The sequence below is a fragment of the Mastomys coucha genome, unplaced genomic scaffold, assembly GCF_008632895.1.
Source record: "Mastomys coucha isolate ucsf_1 unplaced genomic scaffold, UCSF_Mcou_1 pScaffold15, whole genome shotgun sequence".
Lineage (NCBI taxonomy): Eukaryota > Metazoa > Chordata > Mammalia > Rodentia > Muridae > Mastomys > Mastomys coucha.
The window spans coordinates 143456448-143475671 of NW_022196897.1; positions in this window are offsets into that span (position 1 = coordinate 143456448).

Consider the following 19224-nt stretch of genomic DNA (forward strand, 5'->3'; position numbering starts at 1 on the left):
AAAAAAAAAAAAAAAAACCGCTCGGGCAGCAGCAGCAACAAAAAACTTATGTGAATCCCAGTGTCTTGGCACTCTGTGCCAAGCAAGGTGGCAGAAGCAAGATGGTGGTGAATTAAAGGCAAGCCTTGGCTACACAGTGAGATTCTGCTCTCCATTTAGTTCCCCTTAGCCCTCTTGCCTGCTCAGCCAGAGTCTAGCTTGTGTCCTTTGGCCAGATTCTTTAGTGTCCCCTAAGACTGCTCTGGAAAAGATCCCCAAAGCTTCCTCATGGGTGAGCCAGCCCCTTGGCCTCCCTGGGCACGGGCCGCTGTTCCTCGGCCTCCTGGGTTCTCTGTTTCCTGAGCTGGCAGGACCTCCTGCCCACATCTGTCTTCTGGTTTTGCTTGTCCCTCTTTCCTAGTCTCTGGAATCTTGTCTTGTGTGTCAGCATCTCTAGAGGTTCCCTAGTGGACCCTGTGACCTCCAGTGCTCAGGCCACCCCAGGGTCCATCCTGCCTGGTGTCTGCGAGTGTGACCAGGCTTCAGCTTCCAGATCCACCCTGTCTCTAGGACACTCTGCTTGTTTATCCCAGGGATGGTACACTCTGTGTCTGGATTGCCTGATTCAAGTTTGTCCTCTGTCAACCTCTTGATATGGGATAGTTTCTTCTGTACCTGTTTTTGTCTGAAGAGGCACTCTCATGAATACATTGCATGTAAATGAATTGCAGGCTGGGGTATGGTTCAGTTGGTAAACAGCTTGCCCGGCATGCATCATTTTCTGGGCCTTCTTCCTGGCACTGCAAAACTTGGGCCTGGTGGCCCATGCTTGTAACCCCAACATTCCAGGAAGGAAAGAGGATTGGGAGCTTATGGTTATCCTTGGCTACCTGAGTTCAACAGCAGCTGTAAGACCATGTCTTTTTGTCTTTTTTTTTTCCTTCTTTGTTGTAAATCAAGCTTTCAGGACAGAGGCTAGCACATTGCATATTTATAGAGAGAATATTTGTGAGATACAAATGTCCCAAGTCAGGTCTCAGTCCTCCTCTTGCAAGCCCTGTCCTGTTGTGGCATGCACCCCCTGCCATCCAGTTCCCTCCAAGTGTAGGAGCCCAGGGGTCTTGCCTGATACTGCCCCCTCCCTTGCATGCCCCATCACTAATTCTGGCCCCACCCTGTCTCTCCCCATCTCTGCATCCTGCCTGGTCTGTGGCCTGTGAACTTGCTCTTGTTAAACTCATCAGTGTTCTAATTGCCAGATCAGGAGGGAAAAAAAAATTTAGCCTTCATCGGTTTGGATTTTATGCTACATTTGGTCCTGCTGATCCCATTCTCCTAGAAATGTCTTACTAGCTCGGTTTCCATGGCAACCTGGTCTGCCCGATCTGCTCACGTGCCATGTGGTGCTGACATTTCTTTCTCTCTTGATGCTGTTGCAGGTGCCTTGGGCTCCTACATCCTCTGAAAATGGTGGCATGAAGGTTCTGGGATGTTGCCTGGGAACTTGTTTCCTCTTTCATTTTAATAAATAAGGGGAGATTTACAATGAACACCCAAACTCTGTCTCCAGGTGAGATAGCCTGAGAGACAAAGTGTTAAGTCTCTGCTGGTCAGTTCTCCCAGGTGTCCATAGACATATCCATGCCAGCTTTAGTTTGTTTCTTTCCCCAAGTCTTAGGGTGAGCTTTCCATAAAACATGACTCTGAGTTTGGGGATGGACTCAGCGAGTAATGTGATTGCATAGCATTCTCGAGGTCCTGGCTTCAGGCCCTAGCACCGTATAACTTGGGCATGATAATGCTCAACTGTAAGGCCAAGCACTTGGGAGGTCGACCAGAAGGTCATAAGCTCAAAGTCATTCCCGGCTACATAGTAAACTTGAAGCCAGCCTGAGCCACATGAGACCTTGAGTAAAACAAAGCAAAACAACCCATAACTTGGTCTTTGGCCCTTGCCTACTCTAAAGTCTTCCCTGACTTGGCACTGGCTACAAGGTTAGATTCAAGTTCTTTATGTCAGGGGATGCTCACCATTGATATTTTCATTTGCCCTTCCCACCATGCCCCATCTTATCCAAAACTCCAGGGAAAGGTAACAGTTTGCGAGCGCCTGCCACTCAGTGCCTGCTGTCTGAATCTTTGTTTACTCTGACAGAGGGCCTTCTAGTCTTTCTCCCCAGTTGCCATTTCTTGAGATATTGACTCAGGCAGCAGCTTCTCCAGGAAATCTTCTGGGGGTGAGCCCCAGTTCCGAGTCCCCAGAAAGAGGTGACACTCCCCCACCTGTGTTTTTGGCATACTCTACATGGTAGATCCTAGTCTCCCGCAAACAGTTCTGACTTCAGGCAACAGGCACCAAGTCAGAAAGAGCTTTGAGACAAAGAGGAATTCATTGGCTCTCAAGGAGAGCAGGGTTCTTTTGTGCTTCTGAGAAAGTGAATGGAGGGGTGAGAGATGGGGGAGAGCCCCTGATACCCAGCCATGACAGTAGAAAAACCCATCTTACCATCATGTGCACGTGTCGAGGTATAATTTACATGCAAATAAGGTAACACATAAAATGTACTATCAGATGAATCTTGACACCTGTATACACTTAGCTCAAGTCAAGAAAATGCCCTTACCCACCAACCCCTGGGGTTGATTTAAGTCCTTTGTGATTCCTTATACTTTCCACTTCCCCTCCCTCTCCCCCTCCATTCCCTAGGCAACTACAGATCCAGCCACTACTACACAACAACTGTAGTTTCTAGAATGTTATGCAAATGGAACCATAGCCCTTTTACTATTGTCTGGCTTCTTTCCTCAGTGTAATTGTTTGAGCTCATCCATACTGTGTGAATAGCTGGCCTGATGGATGGCAGTCTATTGTGAGTGTTCTGCTTATCCATTCTCGCAGGGATGGATGGGTGGGGGTAAGTTTCTAGTTTGGGGCTCTCACAAATAAAACTACTCCGAATGACCATGTACTCATCTTTGTAAGGGCACATGCTTTTGTGTCTCTGGGACAATTCACACTCCTATCCTGCAAACCACGAGTGTTTCAGTGCCCCACATCACCACCCATACTTGGCATGGCCAGAGTTTTTAAGTTTAGACATTCTGATAGGTACATCATTGGGGGTTTATCTTTTTCCTTTCTGTGTGTGTGTGCACGCACGAATGTGCAGATAAGTGTGTTAGTGTGTGTGTGTTAGTATGTATGTGTAGATGAGCATGTGTGGGGGCAGAGGAGGCTGTCGGGTACCTGACTCTCTATCTTATTACCTTGAGAAAGGATCTCTCACTGAACCTGGAGTTAGGCTGGTGGCCACTAAACCCCAGCCAGCCTTCTGCTTCTGCCCCTGCAGGGACTGGACCTAGAAGAGCACATGGCCATACTGTGCTTTACTACAGGTGATGGGATCCTCACGTTTCAGCTATCTTTCTAGCCACCTCCTGTGATTTTAACTTGGATCTCTCCACTGACAAATGACGTGGAGGGTCTCTCGTGTCTGTTTCCCATCTGTTTATTTTCAGGAGTATCTGTTCCAATCTTTTGCTTAATTTTTTTATTGGCTTTTTTTTTTTATTATTTTGAGTTTTAAGACTTCATACAAATCTTTCATTAGATATATTATTTGCAAATATTTCCTCTGTGCCTGTGGTTGGTCTTTTTACTCTGTTGGTGGTTTTTCCAAAGAGCTTAAATTTTTATATTTTCTGCAGTGCTGAGGATCAAACCTAGGGCCTTGGGCATGCTGGGAAAATGCTAACTTTCCCACCAAGCTAACTCACAGCATATGTTTCTTGATTGCTATTATCTGGTTTATCAAATGGTTCTTTTAAATTTTTATTTCATTCATTATCTATCTATCTATCTATCTATCTATCTATCCATCCACCCATCTAACTCTCTATCTCTGTCTGTCTGTCTGTCTGTCTGTCTGTCTGTCTGTCGTGTAGACACATGCACATGCAGAGCTCAGAGGACATCTTGCAGGAGTGAGTTCTCTCCTTCCACCACGTGGGTCCTGGGGATGGAGTCAGGTGGTCAGGCTTGACCTCCAGTGTCTTTACCCACTGACCCACCTCAGCCCAATTAGCTCTCTCCTTCGACCCACGTGGTTCACTTATGGCTTGTGCTTTTACCACTGTGTCCTCTTACAGTGAACTTAAGAGCTCTGTCCAACTCTGGCTAAAACACTTTCCTTGTATGCTCTGTTCTCAACAGTCTTGAGTTTTCTCCATTTTCTGTTTTGCTGTTATTTTTATGGCTGAGTTAGTGAGGCTTTGGTATTGCCAAGAAGAGAGACCCCACTAATACGGTAATCTGTCTGAAAAGCAAGGCTCAAAGCCTTCGCTGGCTCCTCCTTGACTTTGGAATAAAATCCCAGGCGCCTGACAAAGGGCCCGCAAGAGTGTCCTGGCCCCACGGTCCACCCCTTTCCTCTCTGGCATCTTCTCAAGCACTGTACTCTGGACACACTGACCAAAAAGAGCTTCTTTTCTTTAAGCTCGGTGGCACAGCAACCCTTCCTCTGGGCTTTGGGGAAGGCTGGACCAGACAGCCAGGCTGAAGCAAGACTTGGCTGCCCTCGGGTCCAGAGATAAAGGCTTTGACTTGGAGCCTGTAGCCAGGACACTGGGCACCTTCCATTCCCAACCCTGCTCTCAGCCGCCATGGTCCCAATGCCTCCTCACTCTTGGCTTCAGGGTCCCAGCACACTTCTAATTTTTCTAGGTGTGATGTTTTGTTTCTATGGTGGAGATTATATTTTGTACATAATTTGATTGTGGCTTCTCCATGGCTTTTTACTTTTTGAAATTTTAATATAGTGTAAGAATTTTCCAGAGCTTTTTGTAATAATAATAATAATAATAATAATAATAATAATAATAATAATAATACAATTACTCCATGAAGAATGGGCCACATGAGCAGATATAAAACAATATACTTAGCATTTTCCCAATAGTTTGTTATTTTGGTTATTTCCATTTTTTATGATAAACAAGGCCACGCTTCTCTTTGTAGATAAATCTTTTGTCAATCTGAGATTATTTCCCTCAGATGGAGTACCACGAGTGTAATTACTGGGTCAAAGGCGGTAGTAATTTACATTCCCATCAGCAGACTCCTGTGTTTCCTCACACCCCAGCCAGCATGGGGTATTCTCATTAAAATGTCCCTCTCCACTCAGCGATGGGCAGTGTTATCTTGCTGTTGTTTTAATTTACTTTTTAAAAAATAATTAGATATTGGAAAATAGGTTCAACCTATGAGCCATAAGAAATTAATCTTGTGTTAATTGAGTGTTCCTACCCTTTCACATTTATCCAGCAGTGACTTGAATTTTTAAAACTCAATTTGTGTGGGCTCTTAAACACCAAGGGCATTACCCTCTGCGTGGCGCCGCAATGCTATTTTCAATTTTCCTAAAATTAAATTTAGAAAATTCAAACCTCTCTCTCTCTTTCTCTTTCTGCACTCCCCTCTGTACTCTTAAGCTCAGAAGTCTCACCCAGAAGTTCCAGGTGAACCTTTCAACCTTATTCAACTGGCTTTTTTTTTTTCCTTCTTCTTCTTCTTTTAATTGAAACTTTAATTCAGCTGAATGGTACTAATATATAGCATAAAGTAAAGAAGAAAGTGGGCTTGCTTTTTCAAATGTCTGGATCCTTCTGGCATTCCCCTCTAATTCGCTCTCTCCTCACTGCTCATGGAGGGAGGGATAGGACCCTATCTCCGCTGCGTTGAGTGGGAGACTATTTTTCTCTCTCCAGACTCTGATGTTCAAGTCCTTCTCCTCATTCCCCATGCTCTGTGTGAGCTTCTGGGCACACTGCTCTGGGCAGTTGGCACCTCAGTCTTCTGCCCCTGCCTGGGCTGGAGGCACTTGGGTGGGCTTTTGTGAGCCCCGGGCACAGAAGGCAGTTGTTAGAGGTATTGTCTACAGGATGGCCAGGGAAATGAAAGCCGCAGCTTTGCAGGGCTGGCTCTGGGGCTTGAGAAAGCAAAGGTTCTGGAGTCCCCAAAGCTTGGAAGCTGGAGTCAAAGCCAAACCAAGTGGCGGAGCTTACGAGGAGAGAATAGGCTGGAAAGATTCTGCTGGGCCAGACCCTGAGCCCCATGAAGGGGTAAGACCTGGGTAGAAGAGTTTTCTAGATACTGCCTGAGCCTCAACCCCCAGAAAAGGCCTATTCCTGTCTTCTAAGTTCCAAGGAGAAATAGGATGGGGGTCCTAGTCATACCCTGAAATCTAATCTGGTGTTTACAACAAAGGCAGAATGGGAGCCCCAGCAAAGTCTATGGGGATCAGGGGCATCTGAGGGTTGAAGTGAGCAGACCAGAAGCCCCCTCTGCCACTCACACACGAGCACTGCACACCAGTCTCTACCTAGTAATCTGCTCAATGGGCTCAGGACCCATTTGCCTGGAGAAATTAGTGATACCCCCACCCAGGTCAATGGCTAAGAACCTTGGGTACACACTGGAGCCCTGCATCTCATTGAGGTCAAAGCCACCTCTCTCTCCCAGACTCTGTAGCCATCTGTCAGTGTGCATGCATGATACTTGTATATTCAGATTGGACACACAATGCTTGTGTATTCCACTGATTGCAAAATTTGAGGCTAAAACATTTTGACCTTACATTTCAGGCATATTAATTCAAATCAGAAAATTATTTCTTTGGCAGTCACCCCTCAGCTGTCCCAGGCTGTCACATTCCAACCCAAAGGAGACAGAGATTCCTGCCAAAGAGAGACACAGTTAAAATCGCAAAGGGCATTCCCTGGAAGAAAGTGGGACTTAGGTTGGTGTGTAGAAAGCCACCTATGGAGCTCTGTCTGAAAGTCAGCTCCCTTCCCCAGCAGCTTTTCTCTCTGAAGGTTTCATTTAGCTAATGGCCCCTACTCTGCAGTGGCTTGGCTTCCACTAGGACCCGAACTCACGGACAGATGCTGCTTTCTTACTGAATTCCAAACCAAAGAAAACTGTTCTGTTCCCTCTGCCTTCCTCTCACACAGGTGGTTCCTCCAGCACCCCACCCTCACTCTGCCTCTTCCTTCAGGCCCTCTGAAACACTGGTCTCAAAGGCTGGGTCCAGGGCCACAGGTCAGCCCCAGCATCCCCTGGCCCCCTTCCATGGCCTCTTTGTTCTTCTGGAAGCACTCTCCTTGTTGGGTTCCTGGGACCTTCCTGAATACACCTCTGTTTCCTCCTTGTCTTTCTCCTCCCCAAATTCAGCCCCTGATGGTCTGTCTGGACAGACCTGAGCTAAGCCTCTGTCCTTTGTGAATTCCATCTCTCTCTCTCTCTCTCTCTCTCTCTCTCTCTCTCTCTGTGTGTGTGTGTGTGTGTGTGTGTGTGTTCTTGCATGTATGCTCATGTGTGCATGGAGGTTAAGAGTCTCCCTTAATTGCTCTCTATCTCATTTTTTGGACACAGGGTCTTTCCCTAAGCTTGGAGCTCAGCCAGAATGCTCCAGATTTTCTCTTCCCAGATTTGGGTTTGCCTGGCTTTTTGTGTGGGTGCTGGGCACCCAAATTTGGGTTCTCATGTTTGCATGGCAAGCACATTACCAACTGAGCCAACTCCCCAGCTCTCTCTGTCTTCTCCCCCTCCCTCTGTCCCACCCTTCCCTTCTTCTGTTTTTTTGAGACAGGGTATCTCCACAGTACTTCTGGAAATCACAGGGATCCTCCCAGCTTTTGCATGTTGCATTTCTTAACCCCATTCTGCCTGTCTCACTTTCTCTGAAGCCTTCTGTCTCTTCCTGAGTCTTCCCTCCTGGCCCCCAAGCCACAAGTCCCAAAAGCCTCTCACACTCAATACACTCAACCAACAACTCTTTGTTCCCAGTCAAGGTCTCTCTTCATGTGGAAACAGCACTGGCCAGTGAATGCCAGGGGGCTTCCTCTAGCAACTGGCCCTCCTACCTCATCCATTCCAAAGCCTTGAGCTCCCACAGGTGCTCCAACCTTTTCTTTCTGTTTCTTCTCTCTTGTTCAGGCCAGCTGCCATGTGCCTGATAGACCACCAGGTTGTCCTCTGAAGACCTCCCTCCCTGCTGACCTCTGCACCCACTGTGACCCCCTCACCAGAAGCCAGAGAGAGGATTTCAACTCCTGAGTCAGGACATGTCATCATCGTGCTTTGGGACAAAGCTGCAAACCTTCTGAACTAGATGACCCATGCTGCCCTAGCGCCTCTGAGCCTGATCGCCGCCGCCTTCATCTCTCAGCTCTCAGGGAAACCTCAGCAGACTCCCCTCCCTGTTCATGATCGCCATTTATTCTGGCAATTTACCCAGGGTCTGTTTCTGCATCTGGATTAGAAACCCCACGAGGGCAGAGATCTGTTTTCTTCCCACGGTCTCCCCATCGGCCCTGGAGAGGCTCAAAGATCGTGTATAGAATTGAGCTGAGAACTTCCTCTTGGCTTCACAAGTTGCTTTCCAGCTCCGAGACAATCCTGCCCTAAACTTTCCTAATTATCTGAATGTAATTATCTAAACTTCTGCACAGGGCCGTCTTTGCTGCTGACTATCTGTCATCCCCAGGCAGCGCCGGCAGGTTTCTGCTCCATCACACCCCGAAAACCACTCTTGCTGTGGGCTCCGATAACCCCCTAATTACCACCTCCAGTGGGTGTTTTTCCATCCCTGTCTTATTGGAATTCTCTGCAGGGTTTGATATTGTTGATCACTCCCCTTCTCGGAACCGCTTGCTCTCTTGGTTTCCATGGCAACCCCCCTCTCCTTGTTTTTAAACCATCTCTATGACGACTTTTCCTCCCCACTCTCATTAATCAGAGTTTCTGACTCAACCACCCTTGAAATGTTAGGGTCCTGAAGATTCGATATTGTGAAGTTGTCAACGCAACCCAAATTAATGAACAAACCTGATGCCTCCCTAATCAAAATCTCACTCGGGTTTTTTTTTTTTTTTTTTTTTTTTTTTTTTTTTTTTTTTTTTTGTGATATTTAGTGCATTGATTCTAAAAGCCATATGGTAGAGGGAAATGGGCAAAAACAGCCAAGATGATGTTGAGAAAGAAAAACAAGGCTGGGAACACAGTAGGAGGAAAAGGTCTGGATTTGCCCTACTAGGCGGCAGATGACTACATGACTGTGATTAAAGACTGGAAATGGTGCAGAGAGGGAATACTGAAGGCTTTGGCGTCCATCAGGCCCAGGAACATTTGCCAGAGATGAGGAAGGACCTTTCCTACAGTGGGCACTGGATGCTAAGAGCTCAAAAATACCCATTCCTTAGTTCCTGGCCACCTCACTCAGGCTGGACTGTCCCCTTTCTACCTATCCTCCACACTGTACAACTTGCCTATGTGGGAATCAGCCCCTTAAGATGACCCCTCATTTTCTTCTGAGTTCTGTTTAGACTCTCTTTCTTTTGGGGTCTAAAGCAAGCCAGGCTGGTCTCAACCAAGACTAGCCTTGAGCTTCTGCTCCCCCTGTCTCTACCTTTTGAGTGCTGGGATCACAGGTGTGGGTACCACACTCAATTTGAGTTTTCCTGTTTGAGAGAAATGCATGCTCTTGGATGTAGGTGTGTCCTCAAGTGTTCACTCTATTGTTCTTGTGTTCTTTTGTGTTTTTAAAGCAAGCTGCCCTAAGGACACTGACACTTGAACATGGCACAAAGTTGGAAGACTACTCAAAGCTTGAAGAATCTTTAGGAATCTTGATAACAGTCCCAAGCACCCACTGTCAGGTTCTGTGGAACACATCTCCTCTTATACACTTATGCCAAATGCTTTTATTATACATCTACATAATCCCGCACCATAGTTTTACACTGATTATATGCTAAACATTTCCCTGTGTTAGCCAACAGTCATTGTAATTACTGAGTTTAATGACTGTTTAATAATCCATCTAATGAATGGAACATAATTTGGTTAACTCTTCCCCCTAAGCTGGAGATTTTGACAGCTTCGTTTTTCTCCTCCTCTTCCTCTTCCTCTCTCCTTTCTCTCCCTCTCTTCTCCCCTCTTTCCCTCCTTCCATTCTTCCCTCTCTCCCATCTTCCTTTCCTTTCTTCCCCTCCCCCTGCTCTCTCTCAGCACAAGGCACATTTTTTGAGCTTAGCTTTTGATCATTTCCTTGGGATGAATTTCAAGCAAATGGAGTTCAGAGTCCAACGGTCTGAGCTGTCACACATCTGCAGCAGATCACCTCCTAAAATTGCTTCCTGCAAAGGTTTGCCACTTCAAGTGTAGCCAGCTGTGAGAGAGAGGTCCAAAGTCACAGCCACCAGAGCTCATGTTTGTAAAGGGGCCCGGATTGCCATCTCTGCATCTTCATTTACACTGATTTTGTTATGTGTAAACTCAACATTTGCAACTGAACTTGCCCTTTGAATTTCATGTTTCATAAATGGACTCAACGCTTCTTATTGTGCCAACATTTCGTTATAAAAATCCTTTCTGCCTCTGTGAATGTTTTATTTATGAGAATTTTTGACACACATTCCCTCTAGTCAATTATGTTTGTATTTCCCAGGGTTGTTCTCTCTGTGGCTATGACAGTTACCATGGCCTCCTCCCGCATACACACACACACACACAGACATACAGAGAGAGGAACAGGAGCCATTTCCACCTTTGGTACCTACTAATGTGCTTTTTGATTTTCATTTAAACCACCTGACATTGATTCAGGTCCTTGGCATAAAGGCAGATAGAGATTGTAGGGTTTTTGTTTCTCAGATAGAGAAAATAATAGCATAGCTTCACTTAGTGATGGATCTCTCCATTGCTCATTAATTTGTGGGATGTCTGCAGCATACATCACAGTGTTAGACAATCCGGGATTGTCTTTGCGTTTTCCAGTCCATTCCATGGAGACAGCTTTCTCATTCTTTCTCTTTATTATTTTGGAAACAATAACAACAAAAAAAACCTTTCACTTTATGCCATAGTATCTGTTTGCATTTGGAACTCTGACATCCCCATATCTTATCAGGTCAGTTGCTCGTGAGTCTGGCTCCACATCTGTTTCCCAGCTTGGCATCTCACTTTGTATTTCCCCCAAGGTCACTTTTCCACACGTGGACACATTTTCTAGCTCCTTCTTCTCCCTGGAAGATAGACCATGTGGCTGTGTTCCAGAGATAGACCAGTGCTGGACCCAGCTCTGAGGTCATAGGCAGGGTCAGGAGGTACAGATCTGAGTCCTATCTCTGACAGCTGGGCACAGCATTCGGCCATCCCTCATCACCTGTTGTCCAGACACATCGCTTCCTCATCTGTAAATTGGGGTTGTGAGGTTCATGGGAGGCAACGGATGTAGCACAGTTTCTTATGAGCTACTGCAGAAGGATAAGACATCTGCCTGCAAAGTCCCTGCAGATGGAGTTTAGAGGCAGTGAGGAGGAATCCTGGTCTTCAGAGGGGAATGAGGCTGCCAAAGCTGAGTTGCAAGGGCCCACATGACCCGGAGCCACACTGGGGAAGAAAGATGAGCAAGTGGCTGTGAGGTGTGGGGTGTTCCCCAAGGAGACACTAAGGCTGAACCCAACTGGTTGGGATGTGAGTGTCTCAGAATGCATTTGGGGAGTCCACAGAGACATAGCCAAGCTGGAAGGAACTGTAGGATTTCTCAGGGCAGGAAGAGCAGGTGCTGGGGGTCCCAGTAGGGACAGATGTGCATATTGGAAGACCTGGATTTGGAAGGCCTGGGACTTTGTCCAAGGGGCATGTGAGTGGTAACTGGAGGGTGGATAGATCCCATGTGAAGCCTTTGACATGCGCTTCCCCTGTGTGGCAGTGGAAGAAGAGGAAAGTGGGAGGCCATTGCATGGAGGTTGTGGGAAGGGACACCTTGGGATTGTTCTAGAGACACAACAGCTAGGATTGGCTGAGACTGAGCAAGATACAGTCCTGTCCCTTCCAGCCCAGCCACCAGAAAACCTCTATGCCCTTGTCACCTCACTTTCTCAGAGCTGTCAGAGTCTTTTTGACAAAAAAGAATATATCTGAATTTCCATTTCAGACATCGAAAAGTCGAGACAGGCAATGGTCTTCTGCCCCTACATCGACAGCTGCCTGTTGCTAGGTGCCCAGAGCTACAAAGACTGCTAAGACATGACCCCAGCCACCAGGCAAGATGAAGCCACAGCTAATTAGAGCCAAAGTCAGGACCAGCAGGGCAGAGGAAGGCTCCCTGAGAACATGGAGATCAGGTTCCCTGCATAAGGAACAGGATTGAATTTTGCTCCTTCCATCAACACAACTAATCCCCTCACCTCCACACTTAATCCCACTGCTCTGGGGCCCCTCGCTGTCTGTCCCCACTCTGCAAGCCTGGCTGGCCGAGCCTTCCCCTGTCCTGATGCTGAGCGCGGGTGCTTTGCTGGTTCTGTAGCCCCTCCATTTCCCTCCAGCCCCCTTCTCTCAGCCAGATTAGAGGTCAATTGTCCCCTACCTGGGGTTGGGGGCTTCTGCCCTGACCTCAGAGCTGTGCAAGACAAGTCTCCAAAGCCATGTCCCAGCTTCCCCTGCGTGCTGGGACACTCATCCTTTTAGAATTTCTTCCTGGCCCCTGGGATCTTGCCCTTCTCTTTTGCTCTGCCTCCCCTTCCATGCCCCGTGTATCTGCTAGACTGTGTGCTCCAGCCTTCTGCTGCTGACTGTCATTCCCTCCAGCTTCACAAGGCACCAAAGCTTTGTTCACTTCCAGGAAGTGGCTTTCCCCAAACAGCGCTGAGTGCTGGCCGTCACCCTTTGTCACACCACTTGACCGTTCTCAGGTCCAAATTTGATCCCGGGCACTAGAATTTGGTAGTAATTCACTTAGACATCTCAATATGACCATGTAGACATCCCAAGGACACCCAGGCATCTCAATGCTATCATCCAGTTATCCCAGGCCCACCTAGATATCCCAACTCCACTCAGGCATCCCAACACCACCCAGACACCACATTCATCACCACCCAGATGCCCCAATACCCAAACATTCTAACACGTACAAGACACTCAATAACACGGTCTAGGCACACCACCGCTGACACCTAGACATCCAACATGTCCCAGAAATTTCAGTGCCACACAGACATCTCTATATCTCTCAGATATTACAATATCACTACCTAGATCGCTCTACCTCTACTACCCAGACATCTGGACATTACCACCAAGACAGTCCAACACTCCCAAGATATACCAGTACCATACAGATACTCCAACATTACCTACACATCCCAACATCCCTCAAGGTAAACTCCATTCATTCATTCATTCATTCATTCACTTATTCATTCATTCAATGTATTTGTGTATGTATAACCAATGAGATTTTATGTGTGCCACTTATGTGCCTGGTACCCACAGAGGCCAGAGGGCCTCAGAACTCCTAGAACTGGAATTACAGTTGTGAGCTGCCCATCATGGGTGCTGGGAACCCACCCTGGGTCATCTGCATGTGCTGCATGACCTTGTGAGGACAGCCGATCAGACTTTCTAGCTGACCCCTCCTCTTTGTCACCAATAGTTCAATTCAAGCTGTCACCAATCTCAGACCCTCTGGGACTGCCTGCTCATTGGTCTTCTCAGACTATCTTCTTGTCCCCTCTGACCACCTACCATAGCCCCTGCAGTGAAGCCAATGTTCTTTCTGCAAGTAGGCACATTTTAATGCCATCCTCTCATCTCAAGCCCTCCAGCAGCCTTCAGGGGAAGAGCAAACTGGCTTCTCCAACCTTTGAGCACCATGCCTAGAACAGCATGTCTTCCTTGGTTCTGGGAATCAGGAGCCAAGTCCATGTCCTTCATGGCAGAGCAGTGAGCCTGCTTCCTCCAGGATGGTGAATCATGATTGACAATATCACTCAGGATGGGTGGGCCCACTTTTCTTGATAGTGATTGGTTTATGAGTAACACTTGATAAAAATCTGGTTAGTGAAAAATCCTATGTGGGGGTGGAGATGGGTCAATGGTTAGGGACACTTGCTCACCTGCAGGATCTGGGTTCAGTTCCTAGAGCCTACATCAGACACAAACACACATACACACACACATACACACACATACACACACGTACACACACACACATACACACACATACACACACAGTTTTTAGTGAAATAAAAGATGAATAGTACACAGGTCCTTGATGACCCTAGAGCTGCCACCCAGGGATCCTCATTGTGTGACAAGAAATTTATTCTTGTTTGAATGTTTCTGAGTTGGGTTTTCTGTCTTACTTCTTCCTGGTAAGGGACTCAGGTATGTTAGCTTTCTTCTGTTTTTTGGAAGGAGCACATCCTTATAAAGGATGCCCTCTAGCTATTGCCTCATGTGTCCTTCCCATGCCCACCCAGTTAGTGTCCATTTCTGACTAGCTGCTGTTTTCCACTGTAGGAGGCTTCCTGGTGGCACCGGTCAGAGTTTGAAGTGATGGATGGATGCCTTTCCTGCCCCATGGACACTTGCCTCTCTGTTTGGCCCTACAACTCTGCACAGGCAGTGAACAGGTGACACTGCTCAGGACTGTACACCCTCCTACTGTGCTAGTCATAAAGTTTAGGCCACAGGCCTATGGCTCAGTTTCCCAAGATCCTAGAAGAGGGACAGTCACCATATAGGTGACTCTAATGGCCTCACCTGAAACCGACTAACAGGAGTCATCTCAGAGTACGATGGAGCCAAGGGTTCCAGAGATGACAGTGTGCCCAGTGTAAGTGAGAGGTGAAAGGCTAGAGGAGGGTGCGGGCTTTTAGAACCCATAGAGAAAGATGGGGACTCTCTGAAAGCCACCTTGCTGTGGCCATAAGCCAGGCCATGCCGCTCTCTCACAACCATAGGAAGGAAGCCAGGATCCTGCTCTGTTGTTTCTGACATCCACTGAAAGGCAGAGGGCAAGAGGTCTGGTGGCCTTAAGGTCAACTATCTGGGGCACAGCAAGGCTGCGGAAGGACACATGCAGCTTTGGGGTCAGTGATTATCCCAAACAGGCACAATGGCTGTGTCGTTACTCACTTCAGCACACCTGTTTCCTTTAAAAAAAAATTAATTTCAACCACGGGGCAGACTGTGAGTGTAGTGAGTACCCCTAATCAGGGCCAGAAAGGGCAGCAGAAGAACCCCACTGTGCTTCCTTCCTCCCTCGAGCCGTTGCCCATCTGCAATCAGACCCTCTTGCTTCCTTTCAGTCTGGCTCAGACGCCAGATGCCTTCCAGATCTTTCCTCTTATTCTCTCCCTCTCCATTGGTGCCTCTTTCAATTCTAGGGGCACTCCTGTTTTTAGAAACCCTCGATCACCCATATTTTTCCCACTACCACCTGACTCTTCCACTCATTTGCTCCACTGCCTCTGATAAACTAGCTTTTAGCCCTTCACCCTCCAAACGGTTCTTGCCACAATAGCTCCTTGATTGCAAAATTCAGAGGACTTCACTCAGTTCTTATTTTTCTGAGATCCGGGCGTATAGCTGCGTTGATTACTTTCTCCTTGAAACCCTTCACTACCTTGGTTTCCATGGCAACCCCTCTCCTCCTCGTTCCTCACATCACTCAGGCCCTTCCTCTCTTTCTTGTCGCCTGTCCACACCTCCATCAGCCCCTTGAGTGTCTCTAACTCTGATTTCCCCACTGGGTGCCTTCCCACCCTTTCCCTGCGTGCCCACTCATTCCTCAGATTCTCTCCCTTCAACTTTCATCCCTGGGCTGGTTGGGACACCATGCCTGCTGGCTTCCTAGCTGTGCCCCTGTCCTCAGCTCTGCCTGACACTGAACCCACTGGGGCCTTCCTCTGCCTCATGACCTGTGCTTTAGCTCGGCCACCCTTCACTGCCCACCAATGCCCCCTTCACCTGCTGCCCCACCCTCTCACCGCAATATCCAACGATTAGGGTATACAGCTGACTTTATTCTCTGGATTGGAGGCTGTCACCTCCAAGTGTGGCATTCCCATCTGCCACCAGAGTGATCTTCCCAAATCACAGACCTGTCACTGTGGTGGAAAACCCTTCAAGGTCCTACTGACTGTAGGACAGTGACCAGATGTCTTCACATGCTATCATGAGGCCCTCCAGGACCTGGGCTCTGCCTGCTTAGTCCCACGTCTTCCACTTTCTAGGACCATGACAGTCTCGAAAATCTCGTTCTGATGGTGTTGAATGTGCTCTTCCCTCTGCCTATAGTGTCTTGCTGGTTCCCTTTACATCTATCTGCTCATTTTAAAGAAGTCAGACTAATAATCTAACCTGGGATGCTCTGCACCATACAAATGTCCTACTATAGCAGTACCCATGTGGTATTACAATGGTCCACTTAAATGCCGTGTAGTGTAGTGTAGTGTATTGTTTTATGTATTACTTGATGGTCAGCCTGCTCCTTGTCAGTTTTTGTTTTGGTGTGTAACAAGATGCCCCAAACTTCCATGGCATGCAATTGTACACATAAAGGCTCTGAGGCTTACAGGGCTGAGTTGAGTGCCAGCCTGCATGAGATGGTAGCAGGGCTGCAGTCCTCTGGAGGCTTGATGGGACTTAGTGTCCAAGAGACTCGGCAGGACCAGGCACATCCTTGAGCTACCTCCGCATGGTCCACCATGTGGGCTCCAAAATCAAGCTGCTGTTTATGACCCCCGTGTCACCAATCCCAGAACATCCTTTCTGCCGCATTATTTTGGGCAAGGAGGCCACTAAAGCCAGCCTGCTTCATCAGGAAGAACCTTCTCAAGAGTGGAGGCATACACACGTGAGGAGGGAGGGACAGCGGTCACCTCTGCAGACTGGACAGTGGGCTCTGGCATTCTCTCCTGAGTTCTGTAGGAGGACATGGATGTCACCGGAGCTTCAAAGTCTTTTGAAACCCGCAGCAGAAAAGGCAGTTAACTGCTGGTATTAGGAGGAAACCAAGGCTAGGCATGGGGCCACAGAGCTGCTCAGCCAGCAAAGTGCTTACCGTAGACGCGAGGACCTGAGCTGGATCTCCAGTACCCTCAAAGGCTGGACAAGGTAGTACTGGCTTGTAATCCCAGCACTGGGGAGGTGGAGATGGATAGATCCTGGGTGGCCCATTGGCCAGTCAGCCTAGACTGTGATAGAGCCTGTATCCATGAACCCAAGGTAGGCGGCTTCTAAAAAACACTGCTTCAGGTTAACCCTTTAGCTTGGGTGTATGTGCTAACACACTCCAAAAGACAAATTAATTTTAAAAGGGATGCACATGAGCAACCTCTTTCGCCTAAATGGAAATGTTTGAATGACCAATGGGAGAAGAACCCTATGGAGACAGGAGGAGCTTATCTAGACCTTCTCAGGGCAGAATTGTCACTGGATGACCAATGGCTCCTAGCATGGCCTGGAAAACCAAGGGTCCCAATGGAAGGTGACTGGTGAGGGCCTGCTGTTTGCCCAGCAAGCAAGCAATAAGGAGGGCATGGGGCAGTGTTGACGGCTGCCTGTAGTCAGGGGAACAACAACCCAGCCAGGTGCACAGCTCTAGGGTCAGAGCAAACAATCTCTCAGATGAGCCGTGGGGGGAAGGGCAGGCATGGTGAGAAGGAAGAAACTGGAAGTGGATGGAGGATAGTTAAGGGAAGTCTGGATGTTTTCTTGGAGCAGGGAAGAGTGTGCCCTTGAGCTGAATAGGGTGAAGGTGGGTGGTGAACCTCAACACAGCAGCTGTCTGGGGAGGCTCTTCTCGGTGGCTATTCCTGGGTCATCTTCCACCTAACATTCTCCCTCTGCCCAGCTGGCTCTGGGCCTCCAGCTCTTCTCCATCCTCACTGGAATTCATCTTCTATTATGTAATCTGCCCTTATTGACCATCACTGCCCGTCCAGGTTCGAGTGGCTTCATGGGAGCACTTGGTCAGAATTCTGGGACTCGCATTTGATAGGGATACACCTGCCTGGTACAGGCCCTGGGCTAAGCATTCTTGGGGGGCACTTTCTCTTTGGACCTTGTATCATGCTAATGTTCTGGTTCATGGAGGCTGCTGAAGAGTGTGACCAGAGGACAATGAGTGCCTCCTGAACAGGCTCTGACAGCCATGCCTTTTTTTGAAAATAGGGTCTCACTATGGAACCCACTTTGGTCTCCAACTCACAATTCTCCTGCCTTAGCCTCCTGCGTATGGTGCCTTTGAGTGATGCGAAACACTGCATTCACCAAATCCACCAGTGTCATTCATGTAGGGAGAAGCAGGAGGCCCAAGGAAGAGGGCTGGCCAACAGGGACCCAGAATGGAAGGCAGGAGGGAAAAGCCTCTGGTCTCTCACCCCATGAGGGACTCTACTCCTTAAAGCTGTCCCCCCACGTCTAAGACTTCCTGTGTTAGGAAAGGTGCTTTCGACAGAACATCACATCACATCTAAGAGTAGCTAAGAGCAGGAACATTTATTGGAGTGTGAACAATTCAGAAGTCAGTGGTTGCAGGTACGCTGGCTCAGAGTCAGCTGTCTCCCTCCCCTCCTGATCACAAGATGGCTGTCAGGGTTCCAAGCTTCATGTTTTCACCCAGCAGCAGCACCTAGACAGAAAGGGAAGAGAGGCCAAGAAAGCTGCCAGCACATCTCTGGAGAGGGAGCAGAGTGGGGCCCTGAAGCTACCCGTGCAAGTCCCACGGCTCAAAACTGGGCAGGCTAGATCCTTCCTTACCTGGAAGGCTGCCTACGCCCCACGTGATGGACTAAGCTCTGGGGCCTTTGGAGACCACTCCTTAAGAACCCCATGCCCATTCTGGTTGTCGCTGACTTGGAAGGCACCTGCTTGTCTCCTTCCTCGGTCCACCGTTTGTCCACAGCTGCTCAGTTTTCTCTGCTCCCACTCCTCCACCACTGCCACATTAGGATGTATGGGAACACTGACATTCTGAAGCCCTGGTATTCATTCAAGGCAAAAACTATTCATGGCCAAATTCTGTATTTCCTGCGGGTGCCTAGATACATATTTACAAGTTTTTAGAAAGTACACACTAAGCCCATCCCAGCGGCTGCCACAGGGGACAAGGAAGGGAATGGGATGGAAGCAGGTGGCCAGAAGGGGCTCCAGCTCCAGCAGCGGTGCTCTGGTTCTTAAAAAGGAACATGTATTCATGTTTCGCTTATGTCATTAAATTTTAATTTGAAAAAATTCCCATTCATTTTCAGCCAATTACGCTGGCTCTGTGCTTGGCTGTGCTTTCGTGTTTGTGCCCAGGGAGGGAGAACATTTACTTTGTGTGTGTCTGTGAATGAAGTGCAGCGATTAGAAAGTAGATTAAAAAGAAATGTAGCAAACAAAAGCCA